Genomic DNA, 24942 nt, shown 5'->3' on the forward strand with positions numbered 1-24942 from the left:
ATGATACTGATATCACTGTACTATGAGCTATAAGAGAAATGTTTTAAACTTCCCATTTTAAGGAATAGTTTTTTTATTATCATGGCTTATAATTTGGGCTTGTTTGTAAAATTAGTTAATTAGCTTGTTTTCAAAACAAGGGCTCTATTCAGTGATTGCCAGGTGTATGCCATGAAATTTAGAAGAGTTTGCCTCTTTAAATAAATGGGGGCTACTGACAAGGACTACTCAACTTGTGAAAGTCCAACTTGCAAGCATCCTTAACATCATTTCAGGACAAAAGTCACCTAGCCAAATTTTTACATATATAACAATATAACAATAACAACACTCACTGAAACTTCACTATATGACACGTCATGTCATGAAGCATATGGATTATTTCACTTAAGCCTTACAACTGCCATGAGAAATACTGTTTTAGTCTTTATTATGACAGTTGGAAATGTACTTTTTTCAAAACTGGGAACAGACAGAACTTCAACTCTGTATTCTACTTGAGCCTTTTTCCTTTCTCCACTTAACTCCTCATTGCACTGTAGCTTATAGAGACTTCTTTGGAGAGTTACTATTTGGAGACAAGTTGTAAAAAAAAGAATGTCACAATTTTTCCTGCTGAGAACATGCTTTTGGTTTTGCAAGTAAAAATTCAAAGTTAATTCCCACAAAGAAATAAACATTAAAATAAAAGTTAATCTGCCTGTATTACTGTCATAAATATAATAATATTTTTGTAGAATGAGACTTGATGAATATTTTCTGTATAAACACAAATAATAATGACTAATTCCTATAAAACATCTATGTAGTTTCCCTTTGAATTTGGAATTAAATATAAACTCTTTAAGAGGAATTTTTCTGTTTAATATGGCTCTTGAGCCATATCTCCAAATTTACTTTGAGTTGTTCTCTCATTTTCTTATTTTGCTTCAGTTGTAGTGGTTGTGTTGTTTCGTTTTCCTATGAATTCTAGAATTTCCAAGCTCTTTCCATTTCAGGGACTTATCACATAGCTGCTCCTTCTCGGAAAGTTCACTCTTTCAACCTTCCCTTGGCTGTTCCTTCCCATCTTTCAGGCCTGACTTAAATTTCACTTCTGAAGTGAAATCTTCCCTGTACGCTAGATTCTTCTAGTATTTGTGTTTCATAACACTCTTTTAGATTACTTCATAGTATTTATCAAAATTTATTATAATATATTTATTTTGCTTATTTATTTAACATAAAAGCTTGTACTTGTCAGGCCTCTGAGCCCAAGGCAAGCCATAGCATCCCCTGTGACTTGCACGTATATGCCCAGATGGTCTGAAGTAACTGAAGAATCACAAAAGAAGTGCAAATGCCCTGCCTCACCTTAACTGATGACATTCCACCACAAAAGAAGTGAAAATAGCCAGTCCTTGCCTTAAGCGATGATATTATCTTGTGAAATTCCTTTTTCTGGCTCATCCTGGCTCAAAAACTCCCCCACTGAGCACCTTGTGATCCCCACTCCTGCCCGCCAGAGAACAACCCCCCTTTGACTGTAATTTTCCTTTACCTACCCAAATCCTATAAAACGGCCCCACCCTTATCTCTCTTCACTGACTCCTTTTTCGGACTCAGCCCGCCTGCACCCAGGTGAAATAAACAGTCATGTTGCTCAGACAAAGCCTCTTCACACGGACGCGCATGACAGTACTATTAATTCAATCTTATATTCATTCATTCAACAAATCTAGAGAAGGAATGAGAAGGATAAGATTATAATTGGATGTGAAAAGTCAAGGATTTTAATATGTGTAAAAAAATGAACATATTTGTTCCAGTTTTTTCCAGCTCTGTATTGTTATGTAATAAATTATCTCCTAAATTAGTGGCTGAAAACAACAACCACTTTATTATACCTCATGTTCTGTGGGTCGAGAATTTGGATGGAGCCTGGCCAGGTGAATTCGTTTTTCCATGTTCCAGGGATGGCTGTTACTTGGCAACATTCAGCTGATGGATGGGCTGTAGCACCTAGATTGAGAATAGAAGATGGAGGACAAGGCTCACCTGGACTTGGCGACTGGATCCTCTTTAACACAGAGGCCTCTGGTTGTTCAGGCTTTTTATATGGCAGCTCAAGGGTCCAAGAACAAGTGTTCAGCAAACAGAACAGAAATATCATGGCCTGTTGTAAACTAGCTTTGGAAGTCCTAAGTGTCATTTCTAGCATACTCAATTGTTCATAGTAGTTGAAAACCCAGCCAGATTGAAAGAGAGGGGAAGTTGACCCTATCTCTCCATTGAAAAGTGTCAAAGAATTTGCAACCATGTATTAAAACCTAAATAGTATTCACATTCTCAAATGCTATGCTAATTGAGCTCTGGATAAAAGAGATTTGGAAGTCATTGCTATTCTAATTGAGCTCTGGATAAGGAAGTCATAGCCTTACTCCTAAGGGGTATATAAGAATAATGGGAAATTGGCCCATAACAGTTACAGTTCAAGGAAGCAAAACATATTCCACAGAGTGTAAATACATCTTTACATGGATATCCGAAACATTCAAGAAAGAGCATCTCTTTCCCTCTCTTGTCTACTCATAAAATCTTATTCATTTCTAGATTCCAGATTAAATGTCAATCTTGTAATCTAAATTAATCACCAATTCAGATTAAATAGTAACACTTTTAATTTGAAGTCTTTCTAAATCTGTCAGTCAGAACAAATCTACCATTCTACTCTTCTCCTAGAACACTATGAAAGTATATTTACTATATGATTTATCATCATATATTCAATGATTCCATATTTTTTTTCTGCTAGACTGTGTGCCTAATAATCATAGTGCAAGCTTTTGATGTGGCAGAATATACACTATATAAATGGATATTCAATAATGAGTACTTCTTTTTAAAGTTTTTTTTTAAGAAACGAGATAAAAGTGAAAATAATGAGTACCTTATAAAACATAAAACACAGCAAATACGATCCATAAGTTTAGCACAGAAATCTGAACCATCAGTTGAACAGATTTTTGTGAACTACAGAGTGTATTTATAACAGCAATACCAGGAGTTTGAGACCAGCCTGTGCAACATAGTGAGATTGTCTCTAGAAAATAAAACAAATTAGCCAGATGTGGTGGCTTGCACCTATAGTCTCAGCAACTCGGGAGGCTGAGGCAGGAGAGTCACCTGAGCCTAGGCATTTGAGGTTGCAGTGCGCAATGATCATGCTATTATGAGACCTTGTCTTCAAACAAACAAACAAACTCTTAGAGCAATAACTGGCACACGGTAAGCATTTATCAAATAAACCTCATGGTTCTTTGTATTTCAATCAGAGCAATTGGCACACTTAGATATGAACATGCCTGACTTTTTTTCTGTATTTTGAGATCTTAGAAATCAGCAATCTTGTCTCATACAACTTGCTATCCCCTATAACATTTTAACAATACTTTATAATTACAATTCGCATTTGGTTTACAGAGTTTTTTCATGTTTATCATTTATACCCTTTTAAAAGATGCTTAAAGCAGTGGTCAGATGTTTCCACCTTGTCAAGATGAGATCTGAATATAAAGTTATCCATTCAAAAAAATAATAACCTTTTGGGAAATCTATATAAGTAATTCCCCAAGTAATTTCTGAAATTCTGTGTTTCTGGGAATTCTATACAATTTTGAATAGGATATTCATTAAAATAAAACATACATACTGAAAAAGGCACAAATAATAAAGGTCTCCTAGACTAACTTTTATAAATTGAACGCAGCTGTGTAATCACAACCTGTATTATATATTGATAAAATTATTTTATAATTAAAATATATATTTGTATTAACACATCTTTTCAAGTGTAAAATTACCTTTGTTTTGGCATTTATATTTTAAAGTCAAAAGCAAACGCTCTTCAAAGGCAAAAGAATTAAATTGCTAAAATATAGTAAGTATATCTGCTCTTCCATAGTCTTGCCAAATGCATAATCGGGAAAGGTGCTTTGTGTCAGAGTTAAGTGTTTGCTTTAGAAGTCAATGACTAAAATGTTTTTAAGATTTATCACTTGTTATCTCAGAAGAAAAATCTACCATTTCTATAAGGCCTTATCAAATAAGCTGTAAGCTATATAACACATGTATTAACATATAGTAGTATAAATAATGATAAAAATATGCTTATATTCTACACTTGGATTTTCAGTAATTAAATTCACTCATTGTATTAATAGAGTTTCCCTAAGAGGCTAATCACCACTCACAACACTGAAAAAGTTAATAATGGAATTTAAATGACACTTTGAAATTGTGGTTGAATCCCTCATGGACATTCAAGTTTTATTTCCCATCAAGACATCTACCTAGAGAATCTTCAAGATTATAAAACACACGTACCTTGATATTTAGTGGGGAAAAAATATGTTTTTTTTCTTTCTTTTTTTAATACTTCCTCTTTCCAACCCGCATTTGGTCAACTTTTTTCTCCTCATGTAGTGTATACATTCTGAATGATACCTCTTCAGACATGGATTTTCTTTTTCCACATAACAGCAAGGAAAATAAAATGGTATGCAAAAAAAAAAAAGATATTCTGCCTAGAAATTTAAAGTTGGTATAAATTTAAAGTTCGTCGGAGTAAATTGTGTGTGAGTTTGCATCTCACGTAATGCACATGTTCTCTATACAGCATGAGTCTTATAAAATAAACAGTTTTTCTTCAGACTTAATTAAACAGAATCAAGTTTCAGCCATAGCATTTAGTCTTGGATTTCAGAATGTTTCTTGTAGAAAGTACTAGGGAAACAGAACGTACAGAAAAATCAAGGAATGGCAGGTAGGTAGCCACTAATTAATGAAAAAAGGCCCTAAATAACTCTAAATATTTAGGCTTGATAGTTTAAATGTGCTTACAGGGGTGGCTATTAGCCTGTTTGAGAGATGGTCAGTTCATTCAGGGGACAATGCATGTCCCTCAGAGACACCGCTGTGAAGAGGAACAAAGAACCGGGGCAGCCTCACCCTAACCCATTCTCTACTGCAACACCCCTTGTTCACAAAGCCTCTTTCAACTGTCCTTTATTCTAGATGTTTACTTTTTCTGATTCAGGTCTCTTTTTGCTATCTCATGCATTGCATTTCTAACCCTCCAGCAGGCTGGACCCCAAACATGAGCTACCCACAAAGGCTGCCATAGAAGAAAACAAATCTCAAGACACAAATTCAATAATTTTGTATAAACACTTTGTGAATTTTTCACTTTTTACAAAACAATAACCAAACGCACCCTTGTGCAAGCTCAAATAAAGCTCTTGGAGAGAAATATACTGTAATAACAAGTTAAAGTTATAGTATAAGCATTTAGAGGATTCCTTCATCTTAATATTTCAAATAATCACCTATTGGCAAATATTACCACCTGAGTAATAGAAGAAGGGTAGAGCCAATATTTGTTGTGTTATAAAATTGCTATGTTTGGTTTTGAGTTTGATTTTTAGGTTTTTGTTTTTATAATTCAAAAATTTTTAAATGTGTGAATGTGAGATAAATGAATGTGTATATATGATAATACCTTATAGAATTATTTGTACACATAATATTTTCCTAGAATATGTGGTTTTATATATATAAAGTTATACCTGAAAATGAGTGTGGTGTGGCTTTTAATTAAGGCTTCTTCTAAGTTATTAATTAAAAAAAGAACCAATAAAACAATGAATTTCTAATTTTTTGAAAAATATCATCATAATCTGGTCAAAAATATTTACAATGCTATTGCCATTGACAGTTGGAAATGTCAACAGTAGCAAAGATTTACTACACAATTCTCTGAAACATTTATATAAAATTGAATAGATTCTATTCATTCTCAACATTTGAGAAGAAACTACAGTATAATTTAAAATACATATTAAATAATAAGAAAACTAAAGAGTGGTAAAACCTATGAGAAAACTTTATTTTTAATTTGGATTAAATTACAGGTCATTGAATCTAGTAAAAATTACTGACTTACTATTCCATATTTTTATTTTATAAAAAACTTGCTAAATTAAATTTGTTTTAATAAGAGGCATATTTCAAGCCCTATAGGAATCCATATCATAGTAATCAAGATTTATAACAGCATTATACAGCTTTAACGCTGTGGATTTCTTTCAGGCCCTTTGACGTAAAAAGTTAAAACAATTTTCTATATCAAGGGGAAATGTTACTATTTCCCAGACGACCACCTTTACTTTAGAAGGGGAACATCACACACTGGGGCCTGTTGTGGGGTGGGGGGAGGGAAGAAGGATAGCATTATGATAAATACGTAATGCAAATGAGGAGTTAATGGGTGCAGCACACCAACATGGCAGATGTATACATATGTAACAAACCTGCACGTTGTGCACATGTACCCTAGAACTTAAAGTATAATTTTAAAAAAAGAAATAAGTAATAAATCATTATTAAAGATTTCCTTAAAAAAAAAAACAAGAAACATGCTCATATTCAATCTATTATTTACACATTTGTTTTAAAATTACTTAAGATTTTATCTCCCTAATCAATAATAAAAGAGTTACATAAACACATTTTTAAATTTCCCCGTTTTCTTTAAACACATAGCTCATGTATGTATTTTTAATTGAGACAACGCTGCTCTTCCAAAATCTCAAACACTTTTAATAAAGTGCATGTGCATGCAAGCAATGATGACCCTTAAAAGCAGTCATAAATTTAGTCGCTGGGAAATGAGAAGGCTTCACAGATGACTTAATTTGCTGTGGGAACCTGTGCTTCCTCCATGTGTAACCTCTGCATTTTGCTGTCTGTGACCTTCAGCAACATCCACCTGCTGGAAGCCATGTTTGATTCTCTGACCAGGGAAACGCCTGCTTGACAGCAGAATGGTATCATAGGACAGTGTGATGGAATTTTTCTTTCTCTGTCATCATTAAGGGGGTTCCCCCTATGGTGAGGGGAATGAAAAGTACGATTTAATGTTCTCTGGAGAGTGGCGGGGGGAAGAAAGGCTCAAAGCTTCACATGCTGCTTTCGGAGTGGGTCATTTCAGTCCTTGTGGCGAATGGGATGTCCCAGTGGAATTTGCCATAGACTGGTCTGAAAAGAAAGGGATTAAGACCCTTTTAAGGATGGAAATGTAACAAAAGGACCACTTTTATGATGTAGCAGCATAAAATAAGGGCTCTATTGTACAACTGATTGCTAAAGATCTTTGAATTGGGTAGCCTAGCCTGGTAGGCCCTGTTTCCTGAGGGTTTAGAGGCTTGTACAAATGATATGTCTATACTAGAATCTGAGTTCTGCTCTCATTTAGGGGCAAGTAAGAGATTATCAGTTTGTTCCTACATGATTTTTTTTTCTACACCTACCGAAAAGTGGCCTGTAGGGAGATTATACTCTAGTGAAAGTTGCTGCTAATTAAAACAAGTAATTAGTGTTCCTCCAGGCTTTGCGGTTTCACTCACTTTTGCCCGCCAGACAGCATTAGTTTAAAAGCAATCCAATTTCTAGCAATAACAGACTGTAAAAAAAGTCATTTAACAAGTACATAAGTGTAAGGTTACAGTTCAGGCATTGATTTATCTTTTCTGGGCTATTTAGAAATACTGTAGCAAAGTTGAAGAGAAAGAAAGTCAAATAGCTTTAAAAAAATAATGTTAAGGAAAGAAAAAAGACCACATGCCTCAGTCCATTCACCAAAAAAAAAAAAAAAAAAAAAAAAAAAAAGACAAGCAAAAACTGGGAGCATATAAGACTTCCTAAATTGCATTAGGAAACCAAAATTGGATTTAATGCTGTTTTCTCATAGAACCCTCACTTAGCATTTTGTAAACAGATCATTTCATTAAGTCCTTTTGTTTCTTCTCCCGCCTTTGCTGAAACAGGGACTTTTTATTGACTGATTCTCATTGAAATGAATTGGAGCAGTAGAGTTGAACACAACACGCTATTACCTCCTTTTTTTTTTTCACAATTCCAAAATGACTAGCATGGTTTTATTTTGCATATCTGGTGGGAGGATTTAGTTAAACTAGAGAGATCTTGAGAGAGATTAAAATATTTTATTATAAAAAGATATAACAGAAATTAATATTAAAAAAAAACCATACCTACATTGAATCATGCCCTGATAAATTCTTGTCTAATTGCTCAGTTTTTGTAACCTGACATCCTTCTATAATTGCTGCCTTTGCTGCTTGAAATGATCTATTTCTGAGGTTGGTATCATCAAAGACATGTGTGCTATTGTGCAAGCAATTCAACATAGCTCATCATTAAAATCAGCTGTAACTCTACTTTCCCTTTAACAAATGAATTCATAATACTTTAATTAATGCAAAATTTTCAGATTTGTAGTTTCTCCAATGCTTATTTTTTAAAAAATGCTGACTATTCCTCTACAAGATAAAAACTTTGCTATGTATTTCAAAGAGCGCTATTGATATAAATAATATTGTATGTGTGAAAGTCATTTATTATAAACTGTCAATGCCACAAAAATGTTTGCTGTTATCCCCTTTTCAACTGGTGGATTCCAAATTTAGTGATCTTTTTCAATTAATTACAATTAATTATTAAGTAGCCTGAATTTTATCATTACAGGTTAATATAAGACTGTATACTTATTATATTTTAAAAATTAATTTTAGAATGTAAAAATGTTTTTCATAAAGACTGGCAGCTTTTTAAAATTAATAAAATAAATTTTCATCATGTGACTTATAAACTCTTAACTGTACTTTAAAGTTTTAGTATATGCTTTTCCTTTCCTCAAATTTATTTCCCATCGTATTTATAGAAGAGTTTGGAACACCAAGCTTAAAAAAGAAATTTTGCATGTAAGGGTCAGTAAGTAGACTTTATCTGAATCTCTGCTTAACTTTTAAACATACTGTGAGAAGAGAAAATAACTTGGTGATAACTTATTTTCCTAGGAAGGAATATGTGAAATAATGAAGATGACTTTCATTAATAAGTGCATTCCATGTATAGATCATTTCCCCGATAGAAACTTAAAGTTTCCGAAAATCTAAAATCAATTTATAATTCTTGTAGAATGTCAGCCATAGTAAGCTGAAAATGTTTCCTTCATATTATACCTTTTTCCTGATAATTAGAGCTATGCTCAACTGGCATTTTAAGATAGTTTTTGTTTTTTGTTTTTTTTTTTTCTTTTTGTTTAATGGTAGAAAACCTTCTTTCAAAACCAGTCTTTGACAGTATTTGATTTTCTGAAATTGAATTCAGGCTACTTCTATCAAGTCTCCTTTTGAGCTAAGAACTTGCTTTTCATTTCATAGTTGATGAGCTGGAGAATGCGACTGGCAGCACAGGCCTAGGGCACCAGAGGGCAGCCTGCACAGATACCTGTAAGAATGGTCAGCACTCTTCATGGATGGTGATGGAACCATCAGGGACACTACAAGAGCGTTCATTTTATGTATTAAGCCAGATTTGCACAACAATACCATTATAATACAAATGTAATCTTTAGAAGTAATTTTAAAGCAGCAAATGTATAAATGCCAACTCTCAAGTAAAAGCAAACAATTTTCCTAAGCCAAATGTCTTTTATAAGAGATTTCAATGGTCATTTGAATTTAGTTTAAGGATCATTTGACCTTATGATTCACCCGATTCTTAAAAGCACATCTCAAATATAATTGTCTTCATTTGGAGTTGATGTATAGAAAATAAAAACAGTGAAATAACCCTTAGTGATTTGTTCTACTGCTGTGCAGTGCTTTTGTCTAACTACAAGAAACTCTAAGTACACAATTATCAGTATTAAAACTGATGTCTCCAAGAGTTCAATGTTAATTTTACTTAAAAAATGTATACTGAAAAAATGGCTTCTCCATATTCCTTGTAATATGGCTATTTAATCTAAGTTCACCCAGCTCAGCCATACAATCTTTTGAAAACAGAGATGATTAGATCTTTATATAATGTAATAAAGATCAAAAGTGTTTATGAAATTTAATACAATTAAATTTCTTTGAATTTTATTAATATTTTACTAGATATAGGGGTAAGTATAAACTTTTATTGTACCAATAATTCGGGAGTTTCTGTAAGATATAAGATATGTAAAAGATTGGACAATCTGTTGAAGCATGCTATCTAAAGATCAGTCTTGTGTCATTCCATAACAGGAAACACCTCTACCATCTGTGGAATTTATCCTCTACACAGAAGAACTGAGCAGGAAGACTAGAATTAGCATTTATGAAAAGCTGCAAAATGCCAGGCATCAGGCCAAGCACTTTACATATATTGTCTCATTAATTATAACAATTTTGAAGATAAGCACTCAGCAGCTAAGACAGATTAAGTAAAATACTCCACAAAAGTTAACTGAAGGGGATTTATTTTAAAAATCAACATATTTGTTGAAAAATATTTATGGAGTACCTACAATGTACCAGCCATTGTGAGAATCACACTGTGGGCAGCTGTGGACAAGAAACATGAGCTCCCTGCTGTCTGGAAACGTACATCCTAGTAAGGGAAGAGATGCTACACACATGTAGACAAGCAGGTAAATAAATATACAATATACTGATAATTATATAAAGGAGTTTAAGATATTTTATAATCAATTGTTAAATAAATTTGTTCACAAACTGATGCTGAGTTTTTCCAGATTATTTTGACTTTTGCAGCCTAAATTTGGACTTTTACATTTGGTTCTATTTAATTCTGTACATTTTAGTCAGTTTTTCTCATACTTTAACTTCTTTTTGATCCCTGAGGTTTTCATTCACTGAAAAGGTATGGCCATGCAGACCATACCACTTATGTTATGCAGACCCATGCCAAATGGTACTCACTTTTTCCAGGTAAACTTTCTTCTTAAGAGATTTTGAACGCTACTTCAACCCTCACCCTAGAGAGAAGTTTTGGTGCCAATTTGGTCTACTGGCTTTTGTCCCATGCTGTCTTGACTTGCCCCTTTTTCTCTTATGTAACTCGTCTGATTCTGTTTTATGAAGGAACCCTTTGGTTCCTTGCATTTTTTCATCTTCAATATTATAGCCACCATTCACTAACTGTCTCCTATGTGCCTACCACTATTCTAAATATGCATTTCTTTACAATTGGGTCTCATGTAATCCTCCAATTGACATACAAGAAAAAGTATTGCTGTTATCACCATTTTGCAAATTAGAAAAATGAGGTACAGAGAGATCATATCCCCAAGATCATACCTTCAGTAAGTGATAAAGCCAGGATATTTAGAAGAAGCCAGTTCAGTGATGTTACTCTTCATTTCATATTTCAGAGTCTTTATAGCACTGAATCCATATTCCAATTTAAAATGAATAGCCATGGAATCCAGACTCTTTTTCTCTCAACATTTTTAAAATGTTACCCTGAAGTCTAGGGTACAGGTTAAATTATGTTCAGTGTTTGTTGTCATAGTTGTTATAAATTCTGCATTAATAATATCACAACATCTTGCATTTCCAAACACCACTTTTCCAAATCATGCTTCAATAGCAGGAAAAAGGCAGAGTAGAAAGGGCATGGGCTGTGCAGTCAGTTATGGTTGCATTCAAATCTAGCTCTTTTGTTTTACCTATGTCACTTTGGGCAATTTATTTAATTTCCCTTAGGCTCGGTTACTTTTTCTTCTCATTAAGGATAATATCTGTTTTGGGGGATTGCTATGGGAATCAACTTAACACAAGTAAAACTGTTTGGCACATGCTTTGCACTCAATAATTTTGTCTTTATGTTTACTTAGAATTGAGATTGAACTTGTGATTCTTTTTATTTTTCCGCAGAAGTTTGAGAGAGATTTTTTTCCCCAAAAGTTGAGTCATTTTGTCAGATGCTCTGTGTTTAGTTTCATGACTTACCATAGTCTGCATAGAGTCTGCCATATATTCACTCATCATTCATTCACTCATGTATTTAGCAAGTAAGGCAGCAAGCAAGCATATGTAATAGAATTATTATGCCAGACTCTGTGCTAAACAGTGATTCAGAGGTATGTGAGAGCAATCTAGAAGTTCACAATCATATAGTGACAGAGGTATGAGAGAAATAAACAAGGGAGCTAAGTTTATATTAAAATCTGAATAGAGACAGTATTATCCAGATCTTCTCCCTGCTAAGGTGATCTGTACTCAACAGCTCCTTACATTTGGTTTCATCCATAGTTACCTAAATGTCCTTATAAGATTCATTTCTTCTCTGAAATGCCATGCCTCTATAATCGTGTCATGGTTGGTTCTCTTTTTAAATTCTTACTTAAATGACATTGACTACATTCCCTCACTAAGGTTTATAGAATTTATTGGAAATAGAATGCCTAATTTACAACCAGTATCACTTTGCATCCTTTATAATAGGTCAGGTTTGTACATAACATAATGTTTTCAGTGTGGCCAATTTACCTGATACCTAGCTGGAAATTTTTGTAACAATCATTTGCCCTATTTTTTTCTAACACATTTTGGGGACCTCCTATAACCCCTTTTATTTTTTCTTCATCATTTCCTTTGTTACTCAAAGTATCTAATAGTTTTATCTGGGCATTCCCCCACTAAAACCTTCTATTAAAGTAATATTTTTAAATACATATCACATTGACCTGAATATGTTTGGATACATACAGCAGAATACTCAAGCAGCCGCAATGTGATACACATTAATACACACTTGAAGACACACTTGAACTTCAGTCATGATATCCTTGGGTTGAACCTCTGTAAAGAATTAAGGTAGAAAATTTGGCATACTCTTGCCTGTTGGGAATAAGTTTACATAAGCAAAGACAGAGCTTTGGTGGCAAACTACCACAGTCAAACTTACAGATGACATAAAGAAGGCTTCAATTGTTGACCTTTTCTAGCATTCTCTACTTCCAATATTCTGTTATTCTTTCCTTTCAGTGTATTTATACCATATTCTTTGTATTATCACCTGCCTCTATCCTAGTATGTAAGTTTCATGAAGAGAAGAAAGTTCGGTAACTATTGTGTTACCAGGATGTTCCTCAAATAAGAATGAATGACATGAACTGGTAATATAGCACTGAAAATATAGTAAGAGTTAAATGTTTTAGTTAGTATCATATAGTATTTGGAGAGACACTTTCTTTCTTTCTTTCTTTGGAGGCAGAGTCTTATACTGTTGCCCAGGCTGGAGTGCAGTGGTGCGATCTCAGCTCACTGCAACCTCCGTCTCCCAGGTTCAAGCGATTCTCCTGCCTCAGCCTCCGGAGTAACTGGGATTACAGGAGCATGCCACCATGCCCAGTTAATTTTTGTATTTTTTTAGTAGAGACAGGGTTTCACTATGTTGGCTAGGCTGGTCTTGAACTCCTGACCTTGTGATCTGCCCGCCTTGGCCTCCCAAAGTGCTGGGATTACAGGCATGAGTCTCCGCGCCCGGCTGGAGAAACATTTTTTCAAGGCGAAAAGATGTATTCTAAATTAGAACCACATATGGAAATTAGGATTCTTGCCTCCTCCAACTCTAAACTTACGCAATTGTAAAACCCCTTTGCTAGAAAATGCCAATATCATATCTCTTTTGGAGAGACACTTTCTAAAACAGATATGATATTGGCATTCTAGACCAAAGGGATTTTACAATTGCAAGAGTTTAGAGTTGGAGGCAAGAGTCCTAATTTCCATATGTGGCTCTAATTTAGAATACATCTTTTCGTCTTGAAAAAATATTTACTATCATGGAAAATTTATTGCTATAGCTGTAAAATAATGATCAAGCTGTAGAATGAAGACTAGGAAGCTCAAGTTTTCTTTCATTCCATCTTTACAACAATGATTTTATTTATTCATGAGTGGAAGGTTATGGCACTGAGAATAGAGATGTAGATGCAGAGAAGAAAAAGGTTTAATCATTGCTCTTGAGCATTCTCTGGCAAAATAGGATAAGAAAACTTACAATTGAATCAGAATGTATGAAGGACTAGCATCTAACTAAATGTGGCACAGAATTATGCTCCTAACAGAGATTGGAGTAAGGGAAGATAAAGTAAGTAAATCTCCAAATGGAGACAATTAATGAATTGAATTTTTAAAAAGTAAAGAGAAGTAAGGCAGGATGTTCAAAATGATGAAATTCTAACATGCTCACAATAATACTTTTATCACGTGGACTAATACTTTCCATGAATTAATGTTGATTCAAGCAATTTAATTCATGATTTAATGTATGTGTTCTTTGGTCCTATACTAAAGAACAACTTGCAACTCATGAACTTTAAGTATAAACACAAATAATACTCTTGTTTCTTATTTAGTTCATGCAAATATTTCAGCAGCACAATGAGAGCAACGAACCATATTTTGAAGCCTCTGCTCCCTACAGGTAAAAGTTTTCCTCTTTATTTCCTTAATGATTTCAAACCTGCAAAAGTGTCATCTGTATTCCTTATGACCAGTTTCCTTTGGCTAAATTCAGACTTTTTCCTACATAAACTGTTATCAACATAGCCACCAAAATTGTACTCAAAAGAGATTCAATATTCCTCCACATTTTCCTATTTTTATGACTTCCCTTGCTACCACACACAATTGACCACAATCTCCTCGTGGACAATTTGTATAGACTTACCTTTATAAACTTCCTTGTTTTCCTAATGTTTTCTAATTGATTCTCACTAGAATTTAAGCTCCAAGAAAGCAGTGTTCTCACTTGTTTTGTTCACTGACATATCCCAAACTCTGAAACAGTGCCAGATGCATATAGGCACTCAAAAAATACTTGAAAACAATACATTGTTCACTTCCCACTTTGTAGGAAAACAGGTAGAGACTGCTAAAAACATGAACAATGTATTTTTAATCCTTCCTGTCCTTTTCACTAGATGTCAATTTCTTTTTTCAATGACATTATATGAGAAAGATTGTTTAACGTTAGGATAGAAATACATATTCATTGCAAAAAATTTAGAAATAAAACATGTATAATTTCACTCTACCAAGATAAAACTACTGTTTATATGTGAGCATATATAGTTTCAGGGTTTTTATCTATGTGTATAGAGTGGATTAATATTTAATTAGATCACAGATATACAGTTAGGAACATGATAGAATAAATGGTGAATACAGAAAAGTTCAACTGAGATCAAAGAAAGAGACATACTTTTTCACATGCTAAGTGAGATTTAAAAAAGATCAATTTTAACATTGTTAACTAAGCTTGTAAAGACATTAAAATCTGGTTACTTTAGCTAACTTTCCTGGTAGGATGTATGACCTCATTAATCACTTTAGAAATCTGAAAATTGATTTAAGAGGCTGTCTCAGAAAGGCTGTCTTAGTTAGTTCAGGTTACTATAACAAATTACCCTTGGCTGAGTAGTTTAAACAACAAACATTTATTTCTCACAGTTCTGGAATCTGGAAATCTGAGATCAGGTGCCAGCATCATCTGGCAGTGAGGGCCATCTTCCACGCTGCAGAAAACCAGCTTTTCCTTAAAACCCTCTGCTAGTTCTCTGGCGTCTTTTTCTAAGGGCACTAATCCCATTCATGAGGGCTCCACCCTCATGACCTAATCACTTCCCATAGGCCCTACCTCCAAAAAGCATCACTTTGGGGATTATATTTCAAGATATGAAATTTGGGGGGGAGGGGGCACAAACAGTTCATAACAAAGATAAAGCAAGATGTTAATTTATCCTTCCCACTTAGGATGATAGGGTTAACAAAGAAAATAGTGCACCTACTTAAAATTTTTTTTTAACTTGCTGTTGTAATTTAAAAGCCATTAACCACCTACTCTTGTCTCATAATCATTGGAATTGTTGTTGATTAACCAATGAATGCATAATTTATTCTGAAAAATAAGCTCACATGGCCAGTTTTCAACATGTTTATAAAAATTGTATTTATTAATTTTGGCTGGGCATGGTGGTTCACACCCGTAATCCCAGCACTTTGGGAGGCTGAGGCAGGTGGATCACAAGGTCAGGCATTCGAGACCAGCCTGGCCAACAGAGTGAAACTCCAGTGGCGGGTCTCTGTAATCCCAGCTACTCAGGAGGCTGAGGCATGAGAATCACTTGAACCTGGGAGGCAGAGGTTGCAGTGAGCTGAGATCGTGCCACTGCACTCCAGCCCAGGTGACAGTGCAAGATTCCATCTCAAAAAAAAAAAAAAAAAAAAAGTACTATCTCCTAAAATAACTCAAGTCTCCTCCAAACTTCCCAAAGATGTATTTTTCTTCTTATTTCTATGAAAGCACCCATAGTTACCTTGAAAGCAGGACTGAAGCTCCCTCAGCATAAAGAGCACTACAATTGAAACCCACAGGCCAAGATCGAATGCCTCGTTCTTTATTTTTTCACCATATGACATTAAACAAGCAACCCATTTTTCCAAGTTTTCCTGAGCCTGGAGCTTCACCAATGAGAAAAGTAGGTGAGGTCATCTCTAAAGACCCTATCATTCTTATATTTTATAACCTTATAATAAATCACTTTATATTACAAAGATCTTTAGGGTTCTGTGTAGTTAAATGTATTTCATATTTTAAATTTTTGTTGTTGTCATTTTTTTTTCTGTATGTTTTTCTATAACCACTTTGATTGACAGGAGTCTCTTTACCTGTCCTTTGCAATGCTGCGTAATCTTTAGCAATTAGGTTAGTCAAACTGACATAAATCATGACTTCCCTCCTACTACAAATTTTTATGTGAAATGTGTACAACTAGAAACGTGGGCTATGGAAGTTTCACACAATTCAATTTTTCCATTATAAATGCAATCTATTTACTTTAAAATTTTTCTAGCGGTTTAAACTTTGCCTGAACCAGCAATTTAGAGCAGCCTCTAAAAAAAATAAAATTAAAGAAGGTAGCATTCATATTTGTGCTGACCTCCAACTCACACTGTGTGTCTCACAGTGAGTCTTAGCATGAGACATGTGATTGAAGGATACTCCCGTGAAACAGCTGCTCAGAGGGAAGGATGTATGATCTGAGTCCAGTTCAGAAAAGACAGATGTCCACCTGGAAATCCCTCAGTCTAGTAGAAATGACAATCCTGTGTGTTGTTGTTTCATCCAAGAAGCTCAAAACCGAATGGGCATACAGGCAATATTAATCCTTTGAACCTTCAAAGGGGCCACTGCTTTGTGATTAAAGATAGGTCCTAGTCACCTGGTCCCATTAGTTCATGAATGATGATGACCTTTTTAACAAGACTCTGAAGTCAGCTTTAAAGTAAGGCACCAAAATGGAATTTAATAAAACACAGAACCTAGAAAATTGAAAACAGGAAAAAGTTAAGGTACTCTAACATTACAGGACTTGAAAGCATTCTTCTTCTTCTGCCATATCAAGCAACCTAGTTTTAAAAGACCCAGTAAAGAGAAAAATAACAGTGATAAGGTAATGAATATTTTTATGAAATGGTTACTGTACGTTAGAAAATGTTTTGAGGTCTTTATTAGACCAAAACAGAATAATTCAGTTTTAATGCCATAACAAACATTACATTTAAAAATGTAAGTTGAGTTCTGACAGGGTGTAGCTTTATATAATCTGTAGGTACTTAATACATGCTTAGGGAGAATGATGAGAATATTGATCACTATCTATCAATAGTGATAGAATATGAAAACAGAATATGGCAAAAGGAAGTTCTTCCCTTCTGTTTATGTAGTCATACTTATTTACCTTATTTTAATTAAGAAAGATATGTTAACTTAGAAAACCAGAATGAAACTAATATAACTTTCAGAATCATCAGTATGAAGAAAAACTTTGTTGAGGGCTTATTTTATTCCCCAAAATTCAGAAGATTAAAACCATTTTTAATTTAATGTGGCCATATTATTTCCAACCTGAATTTCAAATAAATTATATGACCTATTTCAAGACATATACAACTGTTTCAAACACACTTTGAAACAATTAAATAGAAAGTTTGCGCCTTCTTTGAAGAATGTGGTGTACACTTCATTTTTTTTTTAGTTTAAAATTATGCCCATGGTTGAAAATTAATAAATAAAACTTCTAGATTTTAGTTTAGTAACCAACTGTGAAAAATAACCTCTCAGAACTGTATCAGGTTTTTTTTTCCTTCTTTTGCTCTTTCTTTCTTTTTTCTTTCTCTTACTTTCAATTGTATGATAAATTCTGGATTATGTCTTACTAAGGCTTCAACACTACATTTAATGAAGTTGTTGAACTTTTAACCTTTGAGTTCAACACACTTGAAAACTACCACCAATATCTACTGCACTTTTTTCTGTAGTTCTGTGTCAAATATAGTGAGGGTCTTTTCGTGTAGGGGACTATTTACACAGGTTCTTTGTAAAAACAAATGGAAGGCATTTCATTTTTACTGGTCTTTTTTAAAATTCTGGAAGAAAAACATGCTGGGGTTCCCTAGAACAACCTCCTCCCCTATCCTGCTCCTCTATTGGTAATTGCTCTACAAATAAAGAGTTCCTGAGTGTCAGCTTCCAGTGAAAAGTCATTTATTCATAACCAGACATCCAGCTTCCCAACAGAAAGGATTGTTTTTTCCGAGATCGTCTCATATCTTTCAAACTCATCCTGTCTATTCAGCCATGCATTCTGCCTGCAAGGCAGCACAAGCAGCATTTCTTAGTTTCATAACCAAACAGTAGCAATGCTTTCAAAGGAATCAAAAGGAAGGAACTTTTTTTTTTTTAATGTAGGATTTATACTTACCTTTTCCTCTTTGTGTCATTAAACCGTTATAAATGTTGGCCCAAGCTCCGTCCTTCGATAGGGAACCAAAAAAAAACAGGCAATTCTCTGTCTTATTTGTTAGAGGAATAATCTGATGAGCAGTGAACACTAGAGGGGGAGCTTACCCGTTCAGGAGCGTGAGTGAAAGCTTCAGACCCTCTGGGAGAGGATCAGAGTGATACCAGAGCTGCTGACTTAAACAAGGCAAGCTAAGATTTGGTCAGCAGAGGTTCCAAAGTCAAAAGGTCAAGAATGGTAGGTAGCCAATTTATTGTCACTTTCCAAAACGGCAAGAAATCAGTGACATTGAGAAATTTAACTGCTGCTTATACCATGATATGGAATATTTTAAAAATCTCTCTGGAGGCAGCTATACCATGAGGAGTAGGATTACAGAGGCTTTCTCCCCTTGACTAGGACTCTCTGTCATTTAAATGTCTAAGGAATGATGGAATGAATTATCATAAAATTTTGACAAATTTGATGGCTCAAGCAAGAGGGGAAAATAGGCATTCCGATTATTAGGTTGTAATAAGACATGGCATTTAAAATGAGTTTACATGGCAGTTAGACAGACCTTTGCTTTTTTCCCCTTGGTTTAAAAACACTGGGATCCTTTTATTTGGAAAGGAATTAACTTATTTCAGTTTCTCTTCTCTCTAGTTTATCAATTATGAATCCTATTACACCAATTATACATTTCCATCCCTTGTAACCATAGTCCAATTGCTTTCCACAATTTGCCTAAATTTAAAAAAAAAGAACATACCTTGAAAGCAGTAGAATATTTAAGTAGAGATATTTAGTATAATTTTGGTAGAAAAATATAAGAAATATAAGTTGTTTTTTCATTTGTTATTAGGTTATTTTTTTCTGTATCATCTTAAAACATCTAGATAAGATGCATTGATTTAGAAGAACAAACTATACTTTTCAAAAAGAAATAAAGCAGTAAAAGTGATTAATCAAAGAATGGAAAAACAACAGTAATTTTCTCTGATGCCACTCACCCCTACTTCTTTACCAAATATAAACTTCTCTTTCAAATAATCTATCTCTCTAAGTCACATGAGCAATCCAAATTATTATGTTTATATTATTTACTAAAAATGTTTGGCTTAAAAAAGATAATTCAATCACAATCTGCTCTTTGGAAACATCGTGAACTTCTAGTTAAAAATTAATAGAGTCTGTGGCATTTTAAATCTATGTACCATTAGTATGTTAGAAAACAGATATTTCTGTAAAAAAAAAAAAAAAGAAGAAGAAATAAAGACTTTTTTTAAGAACTATGTTTAGCATGATTTTAACTTTGTCAGACTCCAACTACTAAAAGCGGAAAGAAGTCCCCTGACTTTAGAAAGTGAGCTCTGTATAGATGGCCTGATAACTGATCACCTGACTTTACCTAAACTTGCTTGAATTATACGAACAAAATAATGTGGATGATGAAATTTTTCCCCAGCAATACATAAAAATGTAGATTTGTCTTTGCTTTCCGAGAGACGTTTTGGAACCGTGATGACCAGATCTTTAGAATTTTCTTCTGATTCTAGTAGTGCAATCCCCAGAGGTTAGTCAAAAGCTAGTAGTCATTTCCCACAGACCTGGATAGCAACAATTACTTAGACAGTTTTTATTTCCATAGCTAAATAAAAGAGCAGAGGAAGTGTGAATTAAATGTAGTTATTCTAAGTTTCTAGGGTTTACCTCATGGAAGCCAACTGTTGAACTGCTAATGAAAACCGATTTTGAAGCTGCTGAGCTGGCCTTCGAATGCATCCTTCATGCTCTGCTCACAGGTACCTGCAAATTGTGTAGGTGGCCAAGCAATGAAGACATACCTTGAGCTTGGAGTATGCAGTTTTGGGGTTAAGCAATTTGGAGGAAGCAGGAGCTGGCCAAGTAAATGTAACGTTTCCTTTGTATCACTGGAACTAGAGCCATTTTGCTCACCCAATAAAAATGTCTAGCTAGGCCGGGCACGGTGGCTCAAGCCTGTAATCCCAGCACTTTGGAAGGCCGAGGTGGGCGGATCACGAGGTCGGAGATGGAGACCCTCCTGGCTAACGCGGTGAAACCCCGTCTCTAATAAAAATACAAAAAATTAGCCGCGCGTGGTGGCGGGCGCCTGTTGTCCCAGCTGAATCCGGGAGGCGGAGCTTGCAGTGAGCCGAGATCGCACCGCTGGACTCCAGCCTGGGCGACAGAGGGAGACTCCGTCTCAAAAAAAATAAACAAATAATAAAATAAATAAATAAATAAATGTCTAGCTAATAATTTTGGTCACATCACAGAAAAAAAAAAATTGCCTGTTTAAAAAAAAAAAACTTCTAAATCATCTGTGAATATTAATTAAACTGTACTGGAACGTTTCAATTCCTTAAGTCAGATCCAAAAATACAACAGAAAGAGAAAGGGGACAGGGCCTATCAGTAAACATAATATGCTTAGAAATTATATCCAACATTAATCACATTTTTCCTGAGTCCCTTGGACTGTGCAGTGCTTGAACGCTTTCTGACCAATTATTTCCTTTAATACATGAGACATTTTTTCTTTTAATTTTTTAAAATTAAATGTACCTAAATTTAGAATTTTTCTCTTATTCTAACTTTATGCTTAGTAAGATAAGATTTTTTCTTATTCAATTTCAGTTTTTTCATTTTCATTTTATTTTTGGAAGGTGAAAATAATTGATATAGAAAACAAAATATTATCTCCTGGGAGTGGTAGCTCACGCCTGTAATCCCAGCATTTTGGGAGGCTGAGGCTGGTGGATCACCTGAGGTCAGGAGTTCGAGACTGGCCTTGCCAACATGGTGAAACCCTGTCTCTACTAATTATACAAAAATTAGTTGAGCATGGTGGTATGGGCCTGCAATCCCAGCTACTCGGGAAACTGAGGGAGGAAAGTCGCTTGAACCCGGGAGGTGGAGGTTGCAGTGAGCTAAGATGGCACCACTGCTAAGATGCCTGGGTGACAGAGCGAGATTCCGTGTAAAAAAAAAAAAAAAGAAAGAAAGAAAGGGAAGGAAGGAAGGACAAGATATCTGGCATGTTTATTTTATGCATGTCATTTACTATATTAAATGTGTTTCTCGCATTAACTTTATTGTGCCAAAATTGCAAAGATGAAAATATTACAGCCAAGTCATTAGTTAAGTCTCTAAACATCATTTTAGACACATAAATAAGTTTGACACCTAGAAGTATGAAATAGAGAAAACACAAAATGATTACTGTTCTTATAAATTGTTTAATAGAAAATTAGCTAAGTATTATGGTTACTTGACAAAAAAAAAAGTAATAAATTTTCCTACGGTTTTTATTTATAAGAATAGATTAGTATAAATGTCTCTGATAATGATTACCAATCCAGAATGAGAATCCATGTCATTGTTCTTTAAGGTTTTTTAAAATATCATTCCCAAACATTTCATAAAAACAGCCTTCTGTTTTTTGTTTTTTGTTTTTTTTTTCCTGTTGCCTACTTACAGCATATTTTACTTTGAAACATAAAATGAAAGAGAGAGAGAGAGAGGTGAGCATGTATTTGTAAAGAAAAGTAATAAAAATATCCAGAATCTACAAATAACTTAAACAAATTTATAAGAAAAAACAAACAACTCCATCAAAAAGTAGGTGAAGGATATGAGCAGATACTTCTCCAAAGACGACATTTATGTGGCCAACATAAATGAAGGACAATATAAAAAAAGCTCATCATCACTGGTGATTAGAGAAATGCAAATCAAAATCACAATGAGATACCATCTCATGCCAGTTAGAATGGCTATCATTAAAAAGTCAGAAAACAACAGATGCTGGAGACGATGTGGAGAAATGAGAACACTTTTACACTGTTGGTGGAGTGTAAATTAGTTCAACCATTGTGGAAGGTGGAAGACGGTGTGGCAATTCCTCAGGGATATAGAACTAGAAATATCGTTTGACCCAGTGATCCCATCACTGGGTATATACTCAATGGATAATAAATCATACTACTATAAAGACACATGCACACGTATGTTTATTGTGGCACTATTCACAATAGCAAAGACTTGGAACCAACCCAAATGTCCATCAATGATAGACTGGATTAAGAAAATGTGGCACAGGTACACCATGGAATACTGTGCAGCCATAAAAAAGGATGAGTTCATGTCCTTTGTAGTGACATGGATGAAGCTGGAAACCATCATTCTAAGCAAACTATCACAAGGACAGAAAACCAAACACCGCATGTTCTCACTCATAAGTGGCAGTTGAACAAAGAGAACACATGGACACAGGGAGGGGAACATCACACATTAGGGCCTGTCAGGGGGTGGGGGTCTAGAGAAGGGATAGCATTGGAAGAAATATCTAACATAGATGACGGGTTGATGGGTGTAGCAAACCACGATGGCACATGTATACCTATGTAACAAACCTGCACGTTCTGCATATGTATCCCAGAATTTAAAGTATATAAAAAAGAATATAAATATTAAAAATAAAAAATTTTTACTAAAGATTTGAAATCAAATGACAAGTTTGTTTCTTTACATAGAATTGTGTTAGGAAATGTGGTTGACAGTGGAAACGCATATGTCTTTATTAGCAAATTGTTCTCACAGAGGTCAATACATACTTCATTGATTTATTGATTCAATAAATAAATATTGAACACCTACTGTGTAGCAAGCGCTATATTCAAGTCTGGCTTATTTTTGTGAACATGGCAAGAAAAGTGAGCAATTTTATGAAGCTTATACCATAGTAGAGGTTTAGGTAAACAAATCCACAAGTATGACAAAGCAAGAGAAGGTTACTATTGCATATAGAAGGAAATCCCTTCACCCAGATTTCATTAATCTTGAAAGATGGTCAAGATAAGTGGTAAAACTGGCCTGAATGAGTGAAAAAATAATGTAGAAAGAAAGAGGAGGGGATTTGAAAAAAAAGAGACTATTACTAAAGGAAAAATGAATGTGAGAATGCAATAGTCCAAAGAAGAGGAATGGGGTGAAAGTAATAGGTCCCCAAAGGCCATAATATAAAAGGAAGTTGTTAGCCATGTTATGAGTTTTACTTTATCCAGAAGTAATGGAGAGCTATCGAATGGTTTTAAACAACAGAATGATCAAACCAGATTTGCATTTCAGAAAGCTTCTTCTTACAACCATGTGGGGAATGAAGGGGGACAAAATTTAAGGCAAGGAGTTCATACAGGAGAGATGATTGTAGTCTAAACTAACACAGTGACAGTGATTATGGAGAGTAGCAGCCCTAGAAAACAGCTATTTAGAAGGTAGAATGGGCAGAGGTTAGTCTTGGCTTGGATGTGAGAGAAAAGGGAGAAGTGGTAGTCAAAGATATAAGCAGTATACAAATCATACCAAATTATTTCAATGCTACATATAATTTCCTTATATGTGCTAATCCACTATATACCCAAATATAAGGAAATGATACCATAAAGAAGAAGGTGTCATAAATAGAAGTTTATTTATCTAAACATTCTCCATAATCTCAAATACCATGATGATACTTTGACATGCAATCAGTTTTTCTCATTTTTCGGGGAACACAATTTTTTCTTAACCATTTTACTTTTTACCGATACTTTTCAAGTTTAAAGAAAATTGCTATGTTTTCTATAAAATTACGTAAAACAAAAATGTCCAAAAATAAGAAAAATTATGGCCTGTATAGTATCATCAATATTTGCCAAATGATCAATTACATAGAAAATACCCAATAACTTACAAATAAACTTTTTTCCCAGTCTTAATAATGACAGGGTCAAACCAAAAACAGCACTTTGTGGAGAGATATTATAATATTTAGAAATGTTGTTTGTATAATTATTTATGTAAGTATACATTAAAATATGTGCATTAATCTTTTAATTTGGTTCTATTTATCTATTGTATCATTCAACAAACCATCATTTTATGAAATATAAACATTTATGCAAATTTTATATGAAATTATAAAAATCAAGGGAATTATAGGCTTACAACATTCCCTCATTCTAGGTTTATTATTTTTAAACATTGTTGGAGAGAGAAAAAGAGAGACAGAGACAGAGAAACAATTTAGTTAGCACCAAATAATTCACCTCCATTCTGAAAAACTGACCTGGGGAAAAGATGAGAATAACCAGGCAATAGTGAATGTAGATATTTGCCTAGAACACTTGATCCCAACATTTACAGTTTTGATAGCAGTATGCTTTTGGTTCCGTGAGAAGAAAAGTGAGG

At 34.2% G+C, this 24942-nt stretch overlaps 1 long non-coding RNA gene across 1 annotated transcript in view; it reads right to left on the minus strand.

Annotated features, from left to right (window-relative positions):
• Positions 1 to 18794, minus strand: part of LOC114678853 (uncharacterized) — a 34012-nt gene extending 15218 nt beyond the window's left edge. The window contains exon 1 of the long non-coding RNA XR_003730440.2: positions 18671 to 18794. This is a non-coding gene — a long non-coding RNA (uncharacterized LOC114678853). The remainder of the gene's footprint in view (positions 1 to 18670) is intronic.
• Positions 18795 to 24942: the final 6148 nt, after the last annotated feature.

This window comes from Macaca mulatta, chromosome 6 (genome assembly GCF_049350105.2).
Source record: "Macaca mulatta isolate MMU2019108-1 chromosome 6, T2T-MMU8v2.0, whole genome shotgun sequence".
NCBI classification, from domain to species: Eukaryota; Metazoa; Chordata; class Mammalia; order Primates; family Cercopithecidae; genus Macaca; species Macaca mulatta.